Source organism: Hetaerina americana, unplaced genomic scaffold, assembly GCF_022747635.1.
Source record: "Hetaerina americana unplaced genomic scaffold, ioHetAmer1.1.p SCAF_2, whole genome shotgun sequence".
Taxonomy (NCBI): Eukaryota; Metazoa; Arthropoda; class Insecta; order Odonata; family Calopterygidae; genus Hetaerina; species Hetaerina americana.
In genome coordinates this window covers 51,818,187-51,840,046 of record NW_027286763.1, presented here as the reverse complement: position 1 = coordinate 51,840,046, position 21,860 = coordinate 51,818,187, and the positions used below count along the sequence as shown (strand labels likewise).

General features: G+C 41.5%; 1 protein-coding gene across 5 annotated transcripts in view; it reads left to right on the top strand.

Annotated features, from left to right (window-relative positions):
- The window catches only part of moody (G-protein coupled receptor moody), a 177,725-nt gene that overhangs the window by 61,128 nt on the left and 94,737 nt on the right, over window positions 1-21,860 (top strand). Inside the window, exon 1 of one of the 5 annotated variants that reach the window (XM_071585175.1) lies at window positions 4,125-4,140. The exons of 3 other annotated variants lie outside the window; for them this stretch is intronic. The gene's annotated coding sequence lies outside the window, so the exon portion shown is untranslated. Of the gene's footprint in view, window positions 1-4,124; window positions 4,141-21,440; window positions 21,696-21,860 lie in introns of those variants that run through there. One more of the 5 variants, XM_071585174.1, reaches the window with a different exon arrangement.

Genomic DNA, 21,860 nt, shown 5'->3' with positions numbered 1-21,860 from the left:
GAGAGACTTGAGAGGCAGTATTCGGCTGACAACCACAGAGGGGAGAAGGCGATGCAGTGTCGCTATATGTAGGTAGAATCGATATATAACGTCGGATTCTGTGACTTATATCAATTCGCGATATTATTCAGGATGGCCAATAATTTTATGGATTCCCATTTCCCGATTTGCTTGACGAGCCCATTCTCCCGAGATTTTTCCTCAAAATGTTCGGAATCGGGTTCGATACTTTTTTATGTAGATCATCTATTGCTTACCGAGTTATTGGTATGCACGAGTATAACTGAAATCTATCAGACTATTGTCTCAGTTTTGACCATTTCATGAATTCGTGATGGTCACACGGCAAACACGAAATGATCTCACAACAAAAAGGAACGCCAAACTCATCAGAAATATTCGATTTCCAAATCAAGTTCCCGATCTACATATCAAATTCCCGATTTTAAAAAAAAATCGACCCTCCACATTAGCTCATTTTAGGCGAATTTCCAAAGAAACAGCAATTCCTTCAATTTTCCCGGATGAGTGACCATCATGTCATTAGAAAAAGAGAGACACATAATACGACCATTACCTTCCACGTTTTTCCACTATTCCCACTAGTCCATCTGCTACAGATGATATCCTAACACCCCCTGCCGTAATACCCTGCGGGAACATACGGGGACATACAGGTTGAGTTATACTGTCATACAGCTGTAGTTGATGAATGCTTTCGCAACATTGATACTAATGTATCAGAGCGTCGATAATCCCCGAATATCACATCCTTTGGGGATGAGGGGGAGAAGCCCAAGTATAGAGGTTGTGGGGGTAGGTCGATGCCCGTTCTCCCCCTTCCCCCGGAGTTCACCTCGCGCCCTCTCGCGTCCTACCCCGCACTCCCCCGCGAACCCTTCCCCAATATCCCGAGGCCGAACGGAGGAGCCCTCTTCCCTTCCGGTTCTCGTACGTTGCCCGATCCTTTTTTTCTAACCCCTCCGAGTAGTTTTAAACGGAAGGAGTGCCGGTTGACTTGAAAAAAATAAAAGAATCTCATCGAAATGAATGCCTTCACATTCCCGTTTTCCTTACGATCGCTTCATTCAGCTCGGGAATATAGGTTTCTCGATTACGCCGAAAGGCGTGCATCGCGGCTCGGAACCGTGGAGAGAGGGGGAGGGAGAGAGAAAGAAAGGGAAAAATAAGTGTTTCCGGCCGAGATTGGAGGTGAGTAGGAAATGTTCGTCAGTGCAGAAGCGACCGGTTCGCCACCCCCACCCCCTGCGTTTCCCGCAACAAAATTATTCGGGGAAAAAAATAAATTTTCTTGCGGTAGTCCCAAAGCTATCGTGTGAGCGAAAAATGATGCCGATCTTCATCGACAGCATAGTCACGTTCAATTGCATAACTAGATGAGCGTATTCACCAGACTGGTGGGTCATTGGTTTTTCTCTGCCTGATTGCAAAGAGAACTAACTCATCCTATATCTCGTTGGCGTCTGGAGTAAAACTAAAGCATAAAATAATTTACAGACAGTATTGTAGGCGAAATATTGAATCTCTTCTTTTTCTGGAGTCCGTGGAAAAGAAAACGTGGGACAGTCGGTAAATTGTTTAGGAATTCCTTCTATCTCGGCCCATTTTACATCCCTTAATTAATAATTTGCGATCCGACCGGTCCGGTATAATTGACTTGTTTCCACCATGTTCGATGAAGTACCATCACGTAGCGAGAAAAAAAAGCATAAGATTTTCAAATAAAATCCTTAAAAACACAAGAGTTGTCACAGTATAAAAAAAACATAAATCAACAGGAGTTCATCTCGCCAATAACTCTGTTAATTACTGCGACAAAATGATCAGGTTCTATCACCGTTAGAATAATTTCGAGCATATATTATCACTGGGATTAAGTTTAAGTAATCTTACATCAATGCAGTTGATTGATTCTCTTACCTTGGCTGTCACAATTCGTTCTCCGGAAAAGATTTCCTTTCTTCGAAGTATCCAATCGATGTAGACTCCTGAATGGGACGTCGATGGACAATTCCAAAACTCTCTCGGAGGAGACTAGAAAAAAAGAATTCCAGAATTAGAGTAAAACAAAGAGCCCCTCGAACCAGAGAGTTGGGGAATCGCAAGGGTATATTCAGAGACCAAAGTTAGGGAATCAAAGCCTTTACGATCTTATTGCTCCGATGGAGTCATGAGGAGGGATAAAGATGAAAAGAGTGGAGTAGAGGAAAAAAGAAAGGCTAATTAAGTTAACTCGAGTGGAACCGAAAAGGGAAAAAAAAGATTTCTCATTCATGATAGTTTTTCATATAGAGGCATAATATTTGAAAACTTATACTGCTGGCAATTTCCACACCAAAATTAATTTGTCTCAAAATACGATAATCTTCTAAAAACTTGGAAGTTTGGTTAGATTTTCGTTCATTGGGCCAGTAGATACCCTGTGATCTTCATAACATCCGGCATCTTTAACCAAATATTTGTGTTTTCATGGGCTTCCTAAAAGTTCTTCGTGATTAATACTTCCCGGTATAGAATTTTGTCGGTTATTTTCCGTCCGCCGAGAAGAACGAATAGCGGCAACGCATTCAAATTCATTTTATTTCTCACAGGAAATTGAAATAATAAATCCGATGCATGCATCATGAATCGCGGACTCATTAAGAAATCTTGATACGCACACGAATAATGTATCGCAAATTACATACATTTTTTTGGCTCAGAAAAATAATCTTTTTAATAGTCTCGCTCCACTGCGTGGAAAATCGCATGCAAAATCGGGGCGCGAAGTTGCATGAATTTACGAGTCTGCAGCAGCTTCAACGGAGACTGAGCAGGAAGGGAGGGTGGGGGGATAGACAGCTCATTTTGTCCATGGACCACGTGTTTAACACACTACACTCCTGACACACAGCCTGCCCCAAAGATCCCCCCAGCCTCCTCTCGCCTCAAACCCATGCACCTTCTTGATACCCTTTGACGCGCGTCTTCGGCTCGTAAAGCTTCCCAGCCTCTTCCACCGCGTCTCTTTTCTCCGTTCCTTGAACTCCCTTTTATCCTCTCATCACCTTCCAGCCAGCAAACAATCCAATCCCTCTTCTGCTCCTCCTGAGGACCTGAATACTTACTCCTTGGAAACGCGCGCATTCCTCCTCAATCAAACCGCCTTCCGCTCCCCCGGGCCCATTCACCCGCACCCTCCCATTACATTGCGCTCCCCACTCTCTCGCCACCCCCAAATCTACTCCGCTGACTCGCGGGAAGGAGTGCAGACAAAAGGGGGAAGAATAAAAAAAAGAGAGATTTCTTCCTGTTCCTCCCTCATTCCACCCCGTCCCGGACCTCTATCCCCTACCCGCCTAACCTCTCCCTCCTCTCTCTCTCTCGTCATTTGCATCCTCGTTTCCTGTTGCTTTTGTTTTGCGAAGTGGAGCCGGCCCCCACCAACCATTTGACCCGAATGCTGCACTCAGATCCCGGGCCTAGGATTCGATTCGACTGAACAGAAAAGCTCTCCGAGAAGCAGGGCGAGGGAGAGAGTGAGGGAGGTGGACGAGAGGTTCTCCCCCTCCAATGCCAAGTTCTGCGTGTCGGCTCTCTAAAACGAGCTCGTTTCCCCTAATGAGATCTAGTTTACCTGCCCGGTTCTTTAGTTTTCAATTCAATTAAATATTAAATTGACACGCCAAATCTTATTATTTCGCAGCTGTAGATATGATATTACAAAGGAAGCACAACCATGAATCAATCGACCTCAGACAGAAATAAATGCATGAAATATAGAAGTCTCTTATTTAACTTATACGTGGAATTATCACTTATCTGGTTATTTAAGTAATTCTACCCTCAGATCTCAACTCATAAAACAATAATGCCTCCGCTTCCCCAAACATTGGCCTGATATTTAATTAGACCATTTGTCTAAACTCATTTCCAAATTAGATCTCGCTCCAGCCTATTTCATTATAACCAACACTCCTCACACAACCCCACACTCCCACCCCGAGCAGTTCTCCGCTCCCAGCCTTTACTTCCCCCCACCTACATATACCATCCATAATAATAGAATAGTACTCTTACAATTCATCCTTCTTCTGTTGTAGGTAATTCATCCACCCGCTTCCTGGCCTTGTAAATTCCGTGAGTATTACCTGAGTCTTTGTATATTTTTCTGTGACTGTCTAAAAGACTTACTTCCGCTGAAAAAGGTGGTTGTGTCCCCGATATATTAAAAAACGAACTTTTGAGGCATTGTTTGTGTTTCTAAGTTTTCTATGACATCTCGCATATGGCCAGCTTAAAATTCACTATGGTGAACATTTTTCATATACACAATTATATATTTCACGTATATAAAATTTCAATTTTAAAAGCCTTTCTTTATGAAATTTATCTTTTTTATTGCCGGATGAAGTGCTTTTTTTCGTAAAAGTTTGTTCGATGATGTATTTTCGCCAGCTTTTTAATTTTTTTATTAAGTTGACAATTCCACCCGTGCTGAAATTTGTAAATATGTCAAATCTTTAGCATGCCCACGTTTTTCTCAACTTTGAAATTCAGAATTGTTTACGCATTCAAAATGTATGTACATTCTATGAGTATCATACACATCAATATTTTCAAGAAAATTCATAGAAACCAAAAGGCTTTTTTTTATTCACAATAACGTTTCTATTAGCAAACGAAGAGCTACAGCAGATTAGCTCTGGTTATTTCAGCAAAGTTCTACTCGGTTACCCACATTTACTGCTTCATATCGTTCGACTTAATAATATACCAAACTTTTTCAAGGGATTTCTCGGCTTCCTCTGGGTTTTCTCGATTGCTCAATTGTCTCGAAGCATTTTGATGAGAAATTATTACCATATTGAGGATATTTTTCTTTTTCTTAGTAATATGCAAAAGCGGATATGACACTGGAGAAAGGATTTCCTTTTTTCTAATCGCTACGGAGTCCTTTCAGCGGCACGACGAGCTTCAGAATGAAATTTCCAATTGTTCCCCATCCCATGACAGCACTACTGTTTTTTTCTTAATCGCGCTAGTATCCTCGCACCTCTCTTCCAGCCTTATTTCTTCGAACACGGCACTCTCTGGGAACTTGGCATCCCTCCTTTATCCTTCATCTCCCTCGTCGGATGGCCGACTAGTTCCTCAAAACGTCGCCTATCATCTTGATCGCCAATGTCGCCTTCGATTGCATCCTCCTCCGACCTCAGTGCGTGCGCGTGCGGCATAATGGGGAATCTCCTCGGGATCGAAGTGCTTTTCCAGGGAATGGGATTGACCCTCTGCGTGATTACACTTGAAGGGAGGGGTGACGACCTCGAGATCATTACATCCCCGCCCACCCACCATCGGCTCACATCCAGATAAAAGTACAGCAATGCGTAGTTATAAATTTTATGCTTCGAGTATATCGCAGAAAGGATTATGAATGAAGATTTTTTAAAAATTGTTTGTCCCACTTAATAAGGATCCATTACTATTCTAAAGGTCTCGACATACATTAACTTCATCTGACGGTGATATATAAATATGACACATGATATTTTATAATGTCAAAATCTAGATCGCGTAATTTGTCTTTTCATCTTGAATTATGGAGTAGTTCCGCAAGGCGAAACTTGAAACTGTGATTTCTCTAACGAATAGATTTAGCAGCTCATTTCAATACACGTTCTTTGTGAAGGAAATGCGATGTGTTCATTTCAACACCAATAATTTAGCTTTAAAACACACAGTGATTTTTGTATGACCCCATACCGTAACTCGGATATATAAATAACACTAGAGGGATAATAAACACTTGAATACATATTTGCGTTAATTCAGGGCTATCTCTACCAATTTTATCAATTCTTAACGAGGTGTCAGTAGATGACTTGAGCGAGTGATTTTCATGTAGCATTTTCTAGTCTGAATCGTAATATTTTAATCCAGGAAAATATAGCAGCAATCCTCAGCATTCATTCAAGAAATCGTGGGCAATCTCACCACAGCTCAATCCACTTCCCTCCTACTTCAATCATGGGTTTTTCACGGGAAGCGGACGCAGGACTATTTCGGCGTACTGACCTTACCCCACCACTTCCACTTTATTGCGGTTATGCTTCGGCGCTCATCTTCCCAAGGCCATTTATCTACGGTTGCAGTAAGATAACCTCGAGATATGTATTTTTGACAGGCTATCCGGTCTCTTTTCACTCAGGAATAGTAATTAGCATGACAATATTAGAACAGGGATTAAATTCCTTCAAATATTGGAATTGGTAGTTTGTACCTAACACCAGTTAAAGTATACTTTCTAGACGCAGGAAAATATTTTAGAATAAAATCACTACATGCTATAAACAGATTCCACATTTTTAAACACTGGTCTTATATCACCAACGTAGTAACGACAGTCAGTACCTCTGTATCTTCCGATGAAGACGGAGCTAAATTCCGTCAATGTTTATTTATTTATTTTTAAATATTTTTCTAGAAATAGATTTATATGTATACATATATTTTTTTCAATGCATGAATGGTTAGCACCCAACCACCCCTCGCCACACGTCCTTACAGCGGCTCGCGGGGTAATATGTAGATGTTAATTGGTAGCCGAGGCCACATCGAAAAGTTAAGGAATATTGATTACAGAAGCGATCGATATAAGGAATCACTTTCCTACACGCAAGTCGAGGCGGCAAGGGTCACCCGAAGAAAAAACTTAAGGCAAATCATCAACAAATACTTAAATGCTGGTGACCTAACATCTCATGCCCTCGTGGCAGCTGGCAGGGTAAGATGTAAATGTAACTGATACTCAAAATAAATCAAATACACCTTATTCGTACGAATTTTATATACACCTATCTAACAGCAATTCACACAACTTTCATCATTAATTTATTAATTTTCTCTGTCATCCTCATCATAGTAAGTAAACTTGCATGAATTGGAAGGATGTCTCTTCAGAAGTGATGTTGAAAATGTATTATCGCCCCCATGGTACTACGGTAGGATGGATCATGTTAATAAAATTAGAGAGATTTCGTGTAGAACAGATAGATTTAGGATGTCATTTTTTCCACGAACGATAAGGGATCAGAATAAAATCGTCCGACCGCGGTAGGAGTAAAAATATTCGGGTCAAAATTAGTCAGCTGTGTACTAACTCCCTGCCACACAGTCTAGCGGTGGATTGCAGGGCAGTAAAATATTTTTTTTAACTATAAAAAACTGAAGGTTATTTTTGACAGACAAAGGTTGAACTCACCGCGAACTACGAGTAAGACCTAAGTCGTGCTTTCCCTATTAAACCAATCGGATTGCCATCAAATGTGGAATAAAAAGAGAGATTTATATCCTGGATTTTAAATCGGGTTATCCGAGATCAGGATTTTAAACCAGGACTATGCGGCCAGTAGCCCAACGCTCCAGCCATTGGGTTTCTATGTTGCACATCAAAATGGCGGTTAGAGGAATTAGGTTGAGTGCACAGCATGAAAGAATTTCACTCAAATTTTATCATCAAATTGCGACATTGGCAAGCCTCATGCCGAACTACTGCAAAACCTGTATATAACCACAGCTTCCCTATTTGGCGAAGGGCTTAAATCGCCCGGAAAGTTTTGGTTTGATTCCAACTAGACCATGAGGTGGCTCACGGTAAGCGTGATAACCACACCCACTGCTATGGCCAAACGGTAAATACTTATTACTAAGAACTCGGGTGATGTGAACGTTTTTTTAATGCGGATATGAAATGATACTACCCTCGAGAAAAGTGTGATAAAGTATGTGTAACGAAGTAAATAGAATTTTCTTAATGTAAACTTTGTTGTAAGGAAAAAGTTAATTCATACACCACACTTCAAATTTTACTTATTTTTGACCCCTTGCACGAGAAGCCTATTAATATCCAATGCAGTGGTCCTCGAACTAAACAGTATTCGAGATCTTACGATAATTTGCATAATCACGTGGCACACGCCAAGTTGTGATTATGATTCATGACGCGAAACAGGTGAGCAAAGAGATATACTACACTGATACCAACTTACACATACCTCTGTAAAAATAATTATCCATTCCTTCGTGCAAAAGCCGATCATTAAGCAACCATCATTTTTAAAACAGAGAACTCTGCTATGGATGTCTAAGTTTGTCATGTTTGGACGACCTCTGTGTAAGGTGAATGGCGCTAAGCCGATCTTGGTTGAAGTCATAAGACCGCCCGTCTAATCACCAAAAAATGTGATTCCCTAGCGAATCAATAAGTTAATCACCTTCATTTTACACAATTCCGATTCAGCTCAGATTATTGTAGAGAAAAACGAATAATTAGACTCTATAGGCAGTAAATAAATCACTGCCTTACAGAAACCCCTCGGATAAGTATACATAATAATGACTAAACGAGAAACTACACAGATCTCAAAGTGAATATTGAGCGAGCTGTGCTTATTTGAGGGTGTCTCGATGTAAAAGAGCCCTAAAATTAATAAATATACGTTAGGTTGTTAACATTTGGGAATCATATTAAATATTTAAAGAAATATAAATTCCCGAATTTATTTAATGTTTCATACGCATTTCAAACATATTATTTCATTTTAAAGAATTAAAAGTGAGGAAAAGACTGACAGTAATGTTATTGGCAAAATCAAAATAATTCAAGATTCAATCTCTGCTTGAAACCTGTCATCGCGCCTGTTACTTCAAAAATGTTTTCAATTAATATCTTCAAAACGATTTCCTCACGACTCCTAATAGATGAAGAAATCAAAACGCAGGCCCAGAGAAAAGAAATGAATCGACAGCGATGAAATATTTTCGGGGGAGCAATCCATCATATTTGAATGCATAACTCTCGGTGAGTGGCGACTCCTTTGAAATAAGAATAATCTTTTTCTAAACCAAATTCTGATCCGTGACCTCCGCCATCATCTTCCCAGACGCACAGCGAGTAGATAACGTGAAGCTTTTTCAGTGAGTCACCACCAACGCTACTGATCGCCATCGATACTCAAATGCTTCAAAACTTCACCTCCCCATAAAGATATTTCCGGGAGTCTCCGGGATGGGAATGATTGATGAAAAACTTTCACGAGAGCTTGCCGCTTGTTTTATCTCGCCCAGCGGGGGTGAATGGAGGATGGGGAAACGCATAAAAAAAGATTCCACGATCATTCAAACAGGACGTCTCCTCTGGACCTGTGGTTTCTTCGAGGTGTCCGAAATATCTTGAACTGGGAGTGGAGGGATGGCCATGTGGGATGTGCCGCGGCGTCCCTTCGGGAGGGAACGGGGAGAGAAAGGAGAGAGAGAAAAAGGAGAAAGGAGTGGGAGGGAAAGGGAATGGAATAATGGAAGAGAATCGGGAAAATATATTGACCTAGGACCGAAAGTATTTCAATGGGATACGAAAATAGCTACAATTGTCTTGGCACAAAGATTTAGATTTAAACTTTTACCTAAACGTCGATATTATGAATGGTTCCTATGGAAGCTGAAACAAACAAAAATATCGTCGTTGATATCGATAATAGGAAAGCTGAGGCATGATTTTGAATATTTATTATACGGAATCCGAATGGAAGGTAGTACAAAGAGACACCTGAAATAACGTTTACTCATTCGAACATGAAGAAGTACACATTAAGACATATGCACATAAAGTCGCATCTACAAATCATATTGTCTCAATATTTTATCATAATATCTTCTACGAATGTCGTCACACGCTCACTTTATATTTCGAACTAATAAGTCACAAATTATTCCATGAAAACAAAGAATTATCAGAGTAAGAAACTAGAGGAATTCCACGGGATACATAGTGCGAGATGCAAAATAGTTGTACGGGACTGTGCAAAACCTACATCAATAGATAGTAGTCGTAGCGTGCTTCAGCATTTTATGCAATCATGTAGTCAGTATCCAATTATGCTCTACAATTCTGTTCTCTGTCACTTCTATATAACCTATGATTCACTTTTATTTCATTTATCGACGTTGCCATTTTTATATTTTCGAACAACCTGTTCCACAAGTTTGCCTTTGCACTAAATAGCTTGCTGCTAATCAATATTCTCCATTTTTCCAGTTATTCTGGTAATAATTTGACATTTGTGTAACGATTTACCATTTATAATTGATTTAAGTACATAAAATCCATCCAGAGACAGGACGATTCACTTGACTGAGGTTGCACTATAATGTTTCGAATTAGGGTCACAGCGTATCCCGGCATTGTTACTTTTAAAAATCCTAAAATCTCTACTTTCTGGATACCAGAACTTCATAGAAAACTGTAAGTCGCTAAGAAAATTGTCCCAAATACCCACTTACTTATTTTCTCTTAAATTTTATAATTCTGTCCCGGCAGAGTAGAGTTCCATCGGGGTCATACCACCATAAGCATAAATTGAATCACATCGCATACGGCAACTTAATGATTGAAGCGTTCTGCTTCCTACCAAAAGGCCCAGGATCGATTCCCGGAGACTGTGGGCACTCAAGCTGCGTGATTTATTGGAGATCTTGCTGGAAACATGTAGGAAAAGGAGCTGATCCCTACATGCCTACTGTAGTACACACATGACAATGAGCTCTACCCTCACCTTTTCAAATCAACCTTCCCCTTGGTCATTGCTTTATTTGTTAGGAGAATGCGACGGAAGGAAAATATTAAACAAGGGAGGGAGAGCGAAAAGGTGGCTCGGAAAGGCAGTCGGAGGAGGAGAGATACGAGGGGGGATTGGGTAGAACGGGAGGGGAGGGAATGAATAGGGAGAGTGCAACAATCACGCACACTGTGTGCGGTTTCCACCGCGACCGCCACCGACAGAGAAGCGGGAGGGGAGAAGTGAAACGGGGCTTCCGCAACACATGTTCCGCTCCGTAATACCGGAAGCCTAAGGAGGAGTTTTCAGACAAATAAGCCATCGGGACTTCGGTCACGGAGACACGGGTCCCCGGAGAAGAGATGAGAAGCGGGTGCTTATGTGTGAGCCATTGTGTGCGTGTCGCAACCCTCTCCTTCCCCCCTTACGCATTCATTTCCTCCCACCGAGGGTGACGCTGATTGCCGGGTGGGAGAGGAGAGGCGGAGGAGAACTGTTGGGGAGAACGCGTGAGGGCGTGTACCGTTTGCCGTGAAATCTTAAACGTCACTTGGTTCGGGACTCCAAGAATTCGTTTCCCCACTTCCCATTCCACGAGAGGCGGGGGAGAGTATGTGATTGGCGGCACCGGCACGTGCCGAGCGCTCTGCCAGCCAAGATCGGAAACGGCACGACGTGCGCATTTTTGCAATCGCTCGAAACGACAGAATCCCTTGTTTGCTCGCGTGATGGACTACGGAAGTGTGTCGCTACGGCATTCGTTTTTTCTTTAACCCGCCGCGTGGAAAATTCTAAAGCATGAATCATGAATAGTTGCATATATTTATCTATCTGCCTTATCTAGTATGGTGAAATCCATAAATTAAGAGAAAATTGTTTCTCAACACACGGTTCTCGGGATGGAAATACGTATTTCCCAAATGGTCCCAACAGACGACTTCCGGCGACGAAATGACTTCCATTACACCTTAACGGAATGCAATGTGCAATTATAACACCGGAGCAGCGTACGTCTAAACAGTAGTAATACGAGCATAGCCATCACTAATTAATAAAATGTTCAATAGTCGAAAGATATTGAGAAAACGGTGGGAAAAGTCACTCGCCTAAACCAGGATTTCGGGAGTCCTTAGCCAGTTAAGATACCGAGATTTCTTAACATTATGCGGATTTCTCAGGGGGTTTTAATGAACATGATGGCCATCTGAAGATTTACCTTGAAGCTTAAAGATTATTGCGGCATTTTCCGCAGTTTCTCAGGCTGAATTACATACCCGGAAGTTCCAGAATTGAATCCCAGCAATGGTAAAATATTTCAGTGGCATCCAAATTACGTGTCCTACTTGGGTGTCGCTTGGAGGGCATATTTAATTAATGCATTACTCCTTCAAATGGGACTTTGAGCCATGCAAGTCCTTTTCTTTTAGAGTAAACTAATGCCGACTCCGAATTTCTTTCCACCATTCCTCCTCTCCCTAATCAATGACAAGTTACTAAACTACCCCTAATTGCGAAACTAACCTCAGCTGGGAGTCCCTCATAGCTAATGCCACTTTAATGAATTCCAGGTCATTCCCAAGCAATTCCATGCTCTTAGTGACACATTCGAGGCTTTCTTTTCACATATATTATTGCGTTTGCTTTCAAAGTGGAATGCAAATAATTGAGAAGGGGAAGTTGTTTGGAAAAATATATATACGAGGGAGGGTTATTCATGAGTGAGGTATCTAAGGAATTGAAGGAGCCCAGTCAGTAAATACATATCGCGCAGATATCTAATATTTTAATTTTTAAGTGGACAATATATGAACTCCTACTTGATTATTCATAAAGTGCTATAATGACGAACAATTTCACACTGATTCCTCAGCCGTACTCATCCGGGAAGTTTAAATTCTTAGACTTTTGCTGGGGATTTTTTGAGAATCAAAGAAATAACTGAAGAAGTTACTCTATAACTAACGAATCCTCAAAAGTAGGCGTGGCCGTACTTGATGACTCTGGTAAATGGTTACTCACAATCCAAGGCAGAGATATTTAGATTTACTTCAAAGTTTGTCCAGCGATTTATTTTCTCTTATTTAGGACAGTAATTTGGGTCATCTATGTTTCCTCTACCCATTTAATCATCGCCATGCCAACTGGGGTAGTGGAAAAACCTTAGCGGTGGCTTGCAGGGTACCATGAAGATGTAGACAATTATCGTAATTTTGGCAATTTGTATAAACAAAATCATTGCATAGTGTTACAGTAAACGGTGATATTATGGACTCATCAATCTCCCAATGACGCTGAAACGTGCTCCTTCAGGCTCTGAAACAGCAGGAAACCCGTATTGTTTATCTTTCTTCAACCTCATTGAGTGCTTATACAGCGATAGAGCGACATATAAACGAACGAAATAAATGCCACTTTGCAAAAAGTACCCCGGGCCGCGGTATATGATACAATGTTGTTCGTCAGGATAACGTGGCACCAAAAACAATTAACATAAAAAAAGGAAACACACAAAAGACCAAACTTTCTAAATGTGTCCTTTTACGTGTTATCTATTTTATTTTTGTGTTCTATAGTGGTGCCGTTCAAATGTTATATTGGTCTCGTGAGTGTTCCTACAATAAATAAATAAATAAATATATATATATATATATATATATATATATATTATTAGGTAATCTACCGGTTAAGGTAGCTTTTTGGATGGACACAGCTACTAAATAAAACATTGTGAGTCCTAACAAAACACAAAATCCAGCATCCTACTCTATATCAGGTCTCTCTTCATCTCTGAGTACTTTCTTCCTCCTTTCATCTCGTCCAACATCCCTATCCCGTTCCTTCCCTTTCCTCTTTTGCCTAACATTCTCCCCTCAATTACAGTCTTCGACATCCCACTGCCGGTCAATACCCCCTTCATCCACTTTTCCTGCCTCCATAGGATTTCTCCCAACAAACCCCTCTCTTCGCCCACCATACCAAGTACTTCCTCATTTGTTTTCTTCTCTGTCCATTTCACCTTCTCCATTCTTCTCCACACCCACATTCCAAAATCCTCCAGTCTACGTCTATCCTCCTGCTTCAATGACCACGTTTCCGCGCCGTACATAGCTACGCTCCATATCAAAGTTTTTACGAGTCTTTTCTTAATATCCTTACTCAACGTCCCTCTTATCAACTCCCTCCTCCTTGTGAAAGCCTCTTTGCCTAGCGCAATTCTTCACCTTACGTCCCTACTACTTTGACCGTGTTGGTCCAAAACACTACCGATATACGTAAACTGTTCTACCTGCTCTAGTTTTTGCCCTCCTATTTTAATGTTTAGCTTAGCCTTTTTCTTTCTAGAAAATCGCATAACCTTTGTTTTATTAATATCAGCGAACCTAACTGATTTTACGAATTCCCCGCCCACTTTCATTCCTACTTCCAGTTCTTCCCATGCCTCTTTAATCATTTCCTCTGCATACAGGTTGAACAGCAAGGGTGATAATGGGCAACCCTGCCTTACACCTCTTCCTAACACTGCCCAACCGGACTCGCCGTTCCCCACTCGCACCTGAGCAGCATACTCATTAGTTCTCCCCAATTCACTCCATCAAACGCTTTATGTATATACATATATATATATATATATATATGTATGTATGTATATATATATGTATATATATGTATGTGTGTGTATATATATATATATATATATATATATATATATATATATATATATATATATATATATATATATGTGTGTGTGTGTGTGTGTGTGTGTGTGTGTGTATCTTTGAAATAGAACGCTCTTCGGCGACGCACAAATATATAATAACACTGAGAAATATATGTACACACACACATAGAGCGAGAGAGAGATGTATATATAAATAACTTACACACATACATATACACACACACGTTCACCTATAACAAGAGTTCTGTGGATTTCTCCCCAAGGCAATAGTTCACACGCCAGTGGGCCCATCCACCCTTGTTTCTCCAACTTCCACAAGCCTTACCCTCGCCTTCCCACCCACACAGACTGCCCCGAGGCCCTTTCATGCCTCTCCCTCGCTCCCCTCAGTCGTTTAACTCTCAGAGTAGCAGGTAGGTATACTGTATGTAGTTGCCTCTTAAAAGCGTGAAGAGATACGGGGCGAGAGGGCGAGGTGGTGGGAGGGAGACACGGGAAAGGATGGACGGAGGCGAGGAGGAGAGTCGGGCAGCCGCCCCTCGAGTGGATGGACGCGGGGCAATTGAGAGGCGTTGGTGACCACTTGTGGCGAATTCCCCGTCGAGTGCAGCGGCCAGAGACCAGTCTCACAGGAGCTTTCCCAGCCCACCCACACCTCCCCCCGTTCACTCTCGTAGAGTGACGGGAAAGTGCGAAGGGGTCGCGAAGGGAACGGGGTGGGAAGGGCGTTTCGAAGAGGACATAAGGAAGAAGTGCTGGCGTGTGTGCGTGTTTAGGTGAGTGGCAGCGTTCGCATCCTCTCTCCTTCATTCGCTTCTCCTGGCGTCAAAAACGGAACGCGCCGTAACATCTGGACCAGGAGTGTGTTCTGCTATTGGTTTATATTTTCCTTCGCCCGCTCTTCCGCGGAGGAAACCGAAATGAGAATGTTGGAGTGGGTCAACAAAATATGTGGCCTGAGAGGTATAATAGGGAAGTGCTTTTAAACGCGTCTTTGGACATCGTCACAGTTCTCTCTAAGTAAGTTTTCAGATAAAATAATAGATCATTAAATAGTCCTAATTAATTTGAATCCCCAGCATGATGGTAGCCAAATACGATAGAAATAATATAGTTGTTGACAAACTAATGATTTTACACGAAACGAGTGTGAATATTTTGACATGTATGTCAAAATATTCACACTAAAGGCCTCCCGGTTTTGCTTTTGGTACTTTTTATACAAATTTGCGTGGTTAAAATTGTTGATTGACTATTGATAAAGTGGCCTTGAAGCGTTCTGTAATTGCCATGCCATCAGTAATTAAAGTCTGAAACCCTTCCTAGGTCCCAATTTAAAAATAATTAATAGAACAATGTTTTTAAAATTATAACAGAAGAAAACTCAACAAATTAGTAACGGCATAAAATATGTCCTTCACATTCAAGTTCGTACATCAAGTTCAAATTTTGTAGCATGATAGAGTTTAATATCTTAGACGTTATTGTTTAAATATATCGCATATGCTAAAGCTTCGTTGAATTGTTTCCTTAGTTGAAAGGAAATGAAAAGTTTAATATAATTCATTTATGATGGAATTAAAATTCTGCAAAAGTTATTCCAAATTTATGAAATTTCGCCAGGATGAACGTTTAATTTTAGCGTAAATAATCAGTAAGTGTTGACCGTGACAGGCTTGAAAACTGCACAGCAAGAACGCAGAGTATACCTTGAAACTGCTACTCTCAATCTTAATATGAAAAGTCTCCCACCACATTTCATAGAGATAAAAACCATTGGAGAAATGGCACAAAGCAGAAAAGAAACTGCGGAAGTAATTATTCAAGAGTTACTGAGACAGGTTTTCCACGATGATAAATTCCAAAACCACCATAAGAAAGAACTCGGTGAGAGAACGATTGGGACATGTCGAAGTGGGAAAAAATCGCTACGAAAAAAATATAAATACCGACCAGTGAATCCACAATAATCACTTCTCAAAATGTTGCGCGGTTCGTCTGGCTGTCACCTCGTAATATTTGACCTAAAGATATTACAGCTAGAAACACCGTCAATCACTAGGGCAATTGAACCGGCTACAGTTTATTGCAAATGTTCGTAGCCGACAGGTCGGTAATCCCTTTGAGGATTGATACAGGAACCACCTAACCCGTTTGACCACATGAGAGTATGACGCACCAGTATATCAAATAAGAGAGAGATAAGATGTATACACCGTCGCGGACGGATTCAAGTATCTGTTCTTCCCTCGCACGATACGCAATCTTAACAATGTCGTAGCCAAGTACCAGAATATACAGGTATGCTCTTGTAGATAAATATCTGATATGCTCTTAAAGATAAGCATCTGATAATTTATTCAATTATTGCATGATTCATACGAGCATGCATGATACATGAAGTACGTATGCATGTACGAGTGTTTTTATATGGGCATATGATATACATTCAAATGCATGTATGAAATAATAGTTGTGCATGCATGGCAGGATGTCCTACTAATCCCTCGCCACACGCCCTTACGACGGCATACGGGGTATTTTGTAAATGTTCATGACATCAGATGAGGACGATCCCAAGGTTCTAATGGACCGTCATTCTTGCATGTCAAGTACAAAATAACGTAAACCAGAACGCTGTCATAATTGTTAATTGAATTGATAGCCTAGAAATAGCATAATAGCGCACCTCATAGTAGGCAGCATATAAAAAGCCCTGGAGAGTCTGAGGCACTCCAACCACCATCCTTCAGCACCCTCCCAACGATTTTCCACAACTTTCAGATAGACGAGAAAGTTACATCTCGTGAAGCATGATGGGACCCCCACGAGAATGAGCAGGCGGTGAGCAGAGAGATGAGTTTGAAGAGGGTGGGAGGAGACCTATGACAGAAGTCAGGGGAAGGAGAGGGGGGAGGGAATTGGGGGGCCTTAGGGCAGAGGGGGAGGACATGGGTTAGACAACTGCGGATGCGAGAGTGGGCCGGGGCGGAGGCTGGGGGACTAGGAGAGAGAGGAATGGCGGGAGGGAGGCGATGCGAGGCGGGGAGGGTCGGTGGATGTGCGGGGTTGATCTACCACTGTGGGTTGGGGCGTTTTAAAAACCGTGCCGCTCGCGGGAGGGGAGGACAAGGCGCAGGAAGTGGGGGAGTGGGAACGGGAATGATGGCCACGGGGAGCGGCGTTGCCATCCGCTTACGATATTTTTTACGGGGGATATTAAAAACATTCGTTATGACATTTATTATGCTGCGAACACAGTCCTGACTTATTCCTAAAAAGCTTTGCAATTCAGTCCATATTTTATACATTATATATATATATATATATATATATATATATATATATATATATATATATATATATATATATATATATGCTTTCGTAGACGTAACACGGGAGTGCCGAATAGTACATTACACAGTGACACACAAAATATAGAAACCCAAAAAAAAGGAACACACACGTTATTTCTTGATAATTTCGACGGAATTCTACTCAGTCTTCATCGGAAGATATAGAAGTCACTACTCTAGACTATATATATAGACTATATATATATATATATATATATATATATATATATATATATATATATATATATATATATATATATATATATATATATATATATATTTATTTATTTATTTATTTATCTATTTATATTTATCTATATTATATATACACATATATATCTATAAATATATTGATATATGTGTATACACATACATACATCTTGAAGGAAAGTCTCGAATATGTGAATAATAATGTAAACGAGGAAGCGAGATAGCGCAAGCGAACAAAACACAGAGAAACACACACACAAATGAAACTCACTCGTTTTCCGAATTTTCGGTGGCCAAACAATCTTTATTAGTTCCTTCTCTCCCTTTAGAAAGGTGGTTTGGCCATCAAAAATTCGGAATACGTTTATTCTCTGTATATGCTTATCTTCGAAATAGAACGCTCTTTGGTGGCACTTTCAGTTCCACCCAATCTGTTTGATTTTTCGGGTACCAAATCTTCCTGGGATACCATGACCGTCCTAGGGAAAGGAACTGGCTCCTCCTATCCTGATGTGTAAATTTCACACGCCGTCAGGCTTAGTACTGGTTGACCTCTACCATCACCTACCAAACTGACCTTCGGGTTGATTGCTGCGTTTATGGTTTATGAATGTGTGTGTGTGTGTATTCTTCTTCATCACTTCTTTCACCGTTCTACCAATTTTGATGAGTGCGTACCCTTTTTTACCTCTTTCTTGTCCATTCGTCTAACTAAAATATCTATTAAAGAAGAAATGGTCAAATAAAATATTCGCAAATTACCTCCTTCTCAATCCTTGGCCCGTTCATGACGGCATTTCTCTCTCGTCCGACAAATTAATAATTTATGGCAAGATGGTTAGTTGCTGGCGGAGGAGATTTAAAGTGTCGAGGGGGATTCACTACTTCCGCAACGATTCCTGCATTTATGTGAGATTGTACATCCAGCTTATCGTGAAACCATTCGGTACCCTTAAGTTTAGATGTAAAGCCTTTCATTTAGATTACAATTAGGGCATCTAGAGAAAATACGCAATAGCGAAACGTTATGTTGGGGTATCTAGTACGCGGACTTCACGTTTTTTGCGAAGAATACAGAACATTTTCTTGAAGTGGAAATGAAGCCTATCGCACTGTTTTCGACGATAATTATAATTCCGAACCCATATTTTTCACGAAAATAATCCACGATCCCAAAAATAAAAAAGTTACATGTTGGAATTCCTATAAAATTAGGGCCGCGGAGGATGGTTTTACCAAGTCATTGCACAAAGAGTGCGATAGAAGAGACTTTGAAAAGAATATTTTTGACAAGTTACTGAATATGTAATACTTGTATAGAAATTAGTATTAAGTAGTGAAAACTCCTCTATATGAACTCAATGTATAATTTCGGTAGACGTGTACGATTCTAGGACTTTCAGCTTCACAAATACGAGTTCTTAATGGCGTGATTTGGGCAGTAATTTCGATGCGAGACGGTCAGTGTTTCGACAAGAGAGTTGAAGATTACTAGGGGTTTGAGCCCCACCTCGGTCATCGATGTAATTCAGAATTAATCAAATTTCAATTCTTCGCGGAAAAACACAAATCAAGTACAACATACTGTATGAATATTGTTCAAAAAAGCTTTCGTTCTAAAGATTGCAGAAATTTCCAATTTCGCAACATCTTCCACCAAATCCTCAACTCGCTGCCGCGATACCCCAGTCTGCCTGAGTGTGTAACACTTATTGCCATACATAGGGCTGAAAGAATTTTTCATAAATATTTATATTTGCCGCAGTGTGTATCTCATGTGATTCCGTAGAAGTTTCTAATGCCGAGTGAATGAAATACCTTCAAACTTTTCAGTTTTATCAACACACAATGGGACCAATTACCAAATAAGCTGTCGTCTCCTGGAACTTACGCATTCCAGAAGCATGCATGCATTCCAAAACGGAAGCATGCATTCCAGGAAGCATGCATTCCAAAACGGAAAAGTGGCAATGGAGGAATAATTTTACAGTTGACCCATATCATTCCTCCAAGCTTCAACCACATTCATTTTGTTGTAATGTCTAAGATCGCAAATATGACGCACGGGGTCTTTTTCAATCTAAAGATTACATTAGTCATCTTCCTCCACTGTTATAGGCCAAAGGTTAGGCCGTTCTCGTATGACCATCAGATAAATGTTGGTGTAAAATATATTGCTTAAAAAGAGCTTCCGGAAAATTGCTCATTAGAGTTTCTCCCCCCCCCTTCCTTTTACTCTCAAATAAACAATTCCATTCCTCATAGATCAAAAATTAAGTTGCTGGATTCATAATGTCATATCTTATAGAGATGAAACATATCGCAATGTGTTAATAGAACTGAGTAAAACATGATAAAAACATTAATTTTAATGGTAAGAGTTCAAGTTCAGGGAATGCATTATAATATTATGAGGTTAAATTGTTGATGGCAGTGGTATCGTTTGAGAAATAATTATTTAAAAATAGTAGTAGTGATAGTAATTGGTCCATGGGTCTACAATATAACGTCCCTTTCGACGGACGGCGTGCTCCACTTGAAGTACTCCTCATATCACCCCAATAAGGGGTTAGGATACCACTGAAAAATCCTACCTCCACCGGTACTGGAACCCTGGCCCTGGAGTGGGAAGCAAGTGACTTAGCAACCTCAACCAACCTAATCCCCACGCGATGATTATTGGCAATCACCGTGGATGACTTACTTTACTGTCATTCCAGGTTCTCTAAACTCGAGACGGCTTCAATTTCACATAGTAATCCAAATTTTAGGTCCTCGTTTTATTTCAACACAATAGCATAGCTTCAAGTGAAGCATGATAGCAAAATCATGACGTTGAGTTGAAATAGATAAGGTTAAGCTGTCAGAGGAATGTGTATTTACATTTCCAAGGGTAAGACTTACGAAATGGCATATCGGAGACAACAACGTCATTGCCTGTATGACACCGTGCGTGTGGAAATTTCATGCGCAACCAGAACGATATGGACAGGTAGGTACGTTCGCAACAAATTTCGCTATTAGCCCCCCCTTGCCACCCTCATTGCATCTAAGAACGGCTGGCTTCAGCGTATTGAGGGAAGGGGGAAGGCGGCAACGGGAGGTCGGGAACCCTTTGGATGGCGAGGGAAGGGAACGGCGAACCATCCTCCTCCTCCCAACGACGTCCCCTCCGAAGCAGACACACTGAGTTCCTCCTCCTCCGCCCCTACCCCTTTTTTCCCTCCGCATGAATGCACGACTCTCACTCGCATACGCACACACACATACGCACGCACGCTCCACCCCACCCCACTCTGAAGCTCTCCTTCCCCACTGTGTTTTTCCTTCCACTTCTGTCGGACTCTCTGAATGTTCTGATGATGAGAGGGAAGCCACCAAAGGAGGGGGCAGAGAGAGAGACGAAATAGAAAGAGGGGAGACTTCGAGGGGACGGGAGAAATAGGGAAGGCACTCTCTCCCCTCTCTCCACGGCCCCCTGTCCTTCCTCCCAATCCGCCCCGCGGACGAGCACGACACGACACGGAGAGGAGGAGGAAGAGTCGCTCGCTTAGGTCCCAACGGCGAACAGAACGGCCGTGTCAAGTTCAGTGCGTACGAATGGTGAAGTGGACCGGGGAGTGTAAGTCGTCTCGCCCACGATGCCCGGGTTAGGCCCCGGTAGGGAGGCGGTGTCGCGCCGGGTTTCTACACGCCTCCCGTGGGGGCGCGCGAGAACGTGACGGATATTCCGTGAGGGTTTCAAGGACCGTGGGAAGCCTAGTGCACGAGGAGCAAGGGACCGAAGGATTTGTCGGCGTGCAGGCATACGACGCGGATCAGCGATCGAGAGAGGTGAGAACGCGCACCAGCATCAATGTTTTTGCTCTGGGCAAGTTTACGAAATCCTTCTTTGAATCCAGAAATGTCCCTGCTTGCCATAAGCTGGGCCCGGGTCGGTGCGGTAGCGAGAGAACTGGCTGGAAGGTATGACTTCACGAAAGTGATCCCGGGCTAAAA